Raw genomic sequence first — 6,000 nt, forward strand, 5'->3', positions numbered from 1 at the left:
ATTTCTTTGTTCCATTAATTCATGAGGTCTTGCAAAATGTTAACCTTCTTATTTTCTATAATACTTTTATACTCCTACGCTTTTATAAAGAGATAGTGTCTTAATCACATGTGGTTATCCTAGGTACAATCTATAAAACAGGCAGGATAATCATTTGATTTTTTTCTAATCACCATTTTTTGTAATAATGAATTATTTCCATATCTCTTTTAATGTAACTAATATTTTTGCCTCCATAAATATTCCTATGAACTTATGAAATGAAATTTTAACACATTAAAACCTCAGGTATATTAATTAAAATATATTAAGTTCATTAAGTGCACATAGTCTAAAACATTTAGAAATCAATATATGCAAATGTGCATTAAGTGCACATTTCTAAAACATTTAGAAATCAATATATGCTCCCTGTTCAAAATACATATTCTAAACACTCAAGATGTATTCCTTTTCCTATGATAAAATGAACTGAGAATTTTGTTTTCTCCAGTTTTCAAGACCATGGTAATTTGTTTAGGAAATTTGGATTTTTTTTACATTTTTATTTTTCAGAGAAGAGTGATATACCCTTTTCTCTGATATCATGAAGTTCTTTATTTCTACTACATAAACTATTTTTTTGGCTTCTAATGCCACTATGAAGCATATGATACTATTGTGCAGGTTGCAAGATAAAGCAAATAAGTAATGATTTTTGTGGTTTTTGAGAACTGAAATTTGGCTTGATTAAAGATATACAGTTGTAAGGTCAATAATGTGAATGATAAATATAAGGTCACAATATATTTATCTTAAAAAAAAAAAAGAAAAAACCCACAAAACATAACCATGTGAACTAAAAAAGCAAAGATACAATAACAAGCCAGCTTTAGGACAAGATTTAGTAAACTGTATATATAACTTCTTGCTAAAAGAAATGTTGGCCAAATGTACACTTCCAGATCTAGAGCAGGAGATATGAGTGATTATTATCCTGCAGTATCTTATATAGCAGAAAGCAAGAATGGGGGGCGCCTGGGTGGCTCAGTCGTTAAGCGTCTGCCTTCAGTTCAGGTCATGATCTCTGGGTCCTGGGATTGAGCCCCGCATCGGGCTCCCTGCTCAGTGGGAAGCCTGCTTCTCCCTCTCCCACACCCCCTGCTTGTGTTCCCTCTCTCACTGTGTCTCTCTCTGTCAAATAAATAAATAAAATCTTAAAAAAAAAAAGAAAGCAAGAATGGGATCAATGATTATTTGAGTCCTGTTAAATGAATAGTAGGAGTTAACTTGAAGATGCCTCCCATGTTCCCAAAACAAACAAAAATCTAGTCTTAAAATTGGTTGAGTATACATAAAATATTTTTGAATTCATTTTCTTTATTTTACATTTAACCAAATTTTTTTAGCAACAAAATCAAATCAATGCCACACAAATAAAACAATTATTTTTGTTATACAGAAATGGGAGCCAAAAATAAATACTGGAAAACAGTAATTTAATTATCCAGAAAGGAAAGATAATAATTTTCCATGACCCATGCCATTTTCATGAGTAAATCACAATAATTCCAATAAGTGCCTTGGCTATATAATAGCGAATGAGTGCAAAACATTTAGTGCACAATATTTTAATACACATAAATATACAAGTGGATCAAAATGCAATGTTTAAGGATAAAATCTATCTTTAATAAACCTTCAGTCTAGTATCTAAAATAAACCCTGAGCTCTAGTTAGAACATAGTTTATTGTTAAGTATGACCATGAAACTAAGGGTATCCATGAAAATAAATGTATAAGAACTATTTCTGTCCATTTAAAAAAAATTATCTTAGGGTCACCTGGGTGGCTCAGTAGGTTAAGCATCTACCTTCCACTCAGGTCATGATCTCAGGGTCCTGGGATCAAGCCCCACATTGAGCCCCACATCAGGCTCTCTGCTGAGCGGGGAGACTGCTTCCCCCTCTCCGTCTGCCTGCTGGTCTGCCTGGTTGTGCACTCTCTCTCTCTCAAATAAATAAATAAATAAATAACATCTTCAAAAAATTATCTTACATTCAAAATATACCAGGCTATAAAACCAAATATGACTGGCTTCATATTCAAACCAACATCCTGTTTGTGTTGTTCCTTGGCTCTCTTCATACCAGTCCATTCATATTGCCTTAGAATAGAAAATAAATCAACCTAATAGGATTGGATGTCAGCATTTTACCAAACTTTTTTTTTAAACAAATGACTTTTAAGCAAATTGTACCATAACCTAGATGCCACCATAACCTAGATACCATTACCTAGTCAGTAACCAATTAAATAAGTCTTCTTTTTTATGATACCAATAAATTGATACTATTGCCAGCAACATGATTACTGTACTTGTTTTAAGTTTGTTGTTTTTATTTTCTCCATATTTACCACAAAATATGTATTTTTAAACATGTTCAGTCGATTTTTTATCTTTTAAAGTGACTGAATAACTCTTTTCTCTTCAGTTATATATGTATACACACACACACACACACAGGGAGAAAGAGAGAGAGGGAGGGAGAGAGAGAGGGAGCCTACACAATTAGTTTTATTTCATAAACTGAATGGTCATCAGTCTGTCCTTATATTGTTAGGAAAACAAGAATAACTATGGTCTAGTGTTCAAGGACCTTGTTTTAATAAGTGCAGGTATCTATAAATAGACTTGAGTTTCTAGTGTTATGCTTATATACTGGAAAGGGCCAATAAAATTATATGATTTGATAAAATTAACTTTTTCTCATTAAAAAAAACCCAACAACCCCAAATAAGTTTCCATGTCTTGGCATTGATTGAGATGGTCTTCAATATTTTTGAACATTTTATTATTATTATTTTTTAAGATTTTATTTATTTATTTGACAGAGGGAGACAGCGAGAGAGGGAACACAAAGAGGGGGAGTGGGGGAGGGAGAAGCAGGCTTCCCACCGAGCAGGGAGCCCGACATGGGGCTCGATCCCAGGACCCTGGGATCATGACCTGAGCTGAAGGCAGATGCTTAACCAACTGAGCCACCCAGGCGCCCTATTTTGTGATTTTAATTGTAGAAAACAGAACAGTGCAAACTATGTATATCTACACACAATGCAGCCGCTTAACCGACTGAGCCACTCAGGCGCCCCTTTTTGAACACTTTAAATATATTCCATTAAAACCAATAAATATACTCTTCTGATATCCCTTACATGTTTCTTTAAGGGGCAAAGAACTTCATTTATCAACTTCAATAGCAGATACATTTATGATGACTTCTATATATATTCTTGTTATACTTGACTAGTTTGACAGATGTTGTAGGAAACTGAAAAAAATAATAATTCCAAGCCTGATTTTATGTTTTTGAATTCCACTATAGATTAATATGAATGTGAGCAAGTACATAAATAACTTGTTTCATCTAATACAGCTTATAAAATTTAATAAGTTATATAGTAAGTTGTTTTATCAAGTTCCTTTGCATTTTTAAAGCCATGCTTTTCTGTTTTGGTATTCCTGGTATAGAGAGTACAGAAGAAAACTTCATTTATATTGTGGAATATATTATGCCCCCTCTCTGAGTATATTTCTGTCTTCATATATAATTGTTTAAAACCTTGTAATAATTTGGGGTACCTGGGTGACTCAAGTGGTTTATTGCCTGACTCTTGGTTTTGGCTTAGATCATGATCTCAGGGTCAAAATTGAACCCCCCCAGTTGGGCTCCATGCTCAGTGGGGAGTCTGCTTGAGATTCTCTCTCTCCCTCTCCCTCTTCTCCCCCCTTTCTCTCTCTCTCTTTCTATCAAATAAATAAATATTTAAAAAAAAACACTTGCAATAATTTAATATGACATCACTAAATAAAATAGATTTGCTTATTGAAAAAAAAGTTTTTTAAAGATTTTTTAAAATTTATTTACTTGAGAGAGAGTGTAAGCAAGAGAGAGCATGAGTGGGGGTGGGAGGGGCAGGGGGAAAGGGAGAAGCAGACTCCCCGCTGAGCAGGTAGCCTGACACAGGTCTCTATCCCAGAACCCTGGGATCATGACCTGAGCCAAAGGCAGATGCTGAACTGACTGAGCCACCCAGGTGCCTCTGTCTATTGAAAAAATATTTAAAGAAAAGAAAGTTTATCCATGCAGAGACTTCTTCCTATATTTCATTATTTTAAGAACTTAGATAAGCTACTCAGGATTTATTTTTACATAGGAATTGTTAAAAGTCCCTATTTCTGGAATAAGAATGTATAGCGTCTTGGAAACGTATACATAGAGAGTAATAGAGAAATATTCTTAACATGGATAATTGCAACTCTAAAAAGAATAATGTATCTCATATTTCTCTAGAGTAAATGATAAAGGAAAGGGCATTATTAAGCATTCTTCTGTAGAAAAAATATTTAAAGAAATAGTCCATTTATTACATGGTGATTATTTCTATCTTGAAACAAAAATTACATATTTTTTTCTTTTTTGACCTTTCATCAACATATATTTCATTATTCTTTTATTTCCTACTTATTGTTCATGTTTCTTCTTGTGTTACCAGCAACTTTCCATCGAGTGTTATGGAGCCCCTAACTACTTTAGTTAGAACTTTCATACTCTGCAATAGGATCTTGGGACATCTTGATCACTTCAGTTGAGAAATCTTAACTTCAGGTAATTTTTTCCAGACTCCAGCTACTCTAGAGATTGAATATCTTTAGTTCTCCATATTTACTTCAGCTTAGAGCTAATCACAATGCATTATAATCTTCTGTTTACTTTGTATGCCTCCAGAAGAGGACCATGGGCATGGTCTTACTCATCTTTACATCCTTAGACTTTACATCCTTAGCCTGTGCTAAAATATTGGATCAGATGGCTTCTATATGTAAAATTACTTCTATGAAGATTCATAGATAATACATTACGGAATCCACATAAGAATCTTACTCCAATTTAATATATTAGTAAAAATACTGCAAACATAATCAATAAGCTTGTTGAACTTACTGGGCAACTAGCAATGTGGAAGGACAAATTTAACAATTTTGATCTTCAGCTTCCTTCTCCCTGTAACATTTGGTAACATGAACAGTAACATTTACTCATAAAGTAATTTAACTTATACATATTTAGTGATTTCAGGTCATTAAGACTTTGAGTTTGACTACCTATTTAGGTAAGTGAGATTATGAATCTTTATGTATTTGACTTTATTTATTTAGTATGAGATCCTTCAGTTTCATTCATGTGGTCACAGATGCAGAATTTCTTCACTTTAAAGGTTGAATAATATTCCTGTGTGTGTGTGTATGTGTGTGTTTGTGTGTGTGTGTGTGTGTTTGTGCATTACCTTTTTAAAAAATCATTTATCAGTTGACAGACACTTAGGCTGTTTACATATCTTGGCTACTGTGAATAGAGCTGTAATAAACATAGGGGTGCAGATATCTTTTTTGAGATACTGATATCATGTCCTTTGGATATATACCCAGAAGTGGGATTGCTGGATCATAGACTAGGAACTAATTAATCTTGTTTTCTAGAGGTAAGCAGGATAAAGACATAAGACTGCTTAGGTGAGCTACAATGAATGTTTATTTAGGAGACTCATTCATTTTCTAGTTAATGAGTAACCATATGTAAAAAATATAAAAATATATTGAGAAGTACAAACTGTGGATGCATTTGAGGTGAATACATAGAGCTTAGGAAGTGCATCATTTTTGCATTTTCATTACCTGGGCTGAAGATGGGTGTTGGTTCATTGTGATGTGAACTGATCTGAATAATTGGGTCACCCAATTATATCACCTAAGATAAAAAGAAATGCTATTTTATGGAAAATACTGGTTCTGAATCAATTTTAATATTATTTTCTTTAGTCAAAATTCCTAATTCTTTGGATTAAGGGATATTTCTCCTAAATTGAAAGTAAGATTTAGCCCATGAAGCAAAGTCTGTGATATGAAAAAAATTTCACTTTTTGGAGTAATGAGTTAGCTTCACATGCCTGTGGTTGTGC

Source organism: Leptonychotes weddellii, chromosome 3, assembly GCF_054177405.1.
Source record: "Leptonychotes weddellii isolate Sample4059 chromosome 3, ASM5417740v2, whole genome shotgun sequence".
Taxonomy (NCBI): Eukaryota; Metazoa; Chordata; class Mammalia; order Carnivora; family Phocidae; genus Leptonychotes; species Leptonychotes weddellii.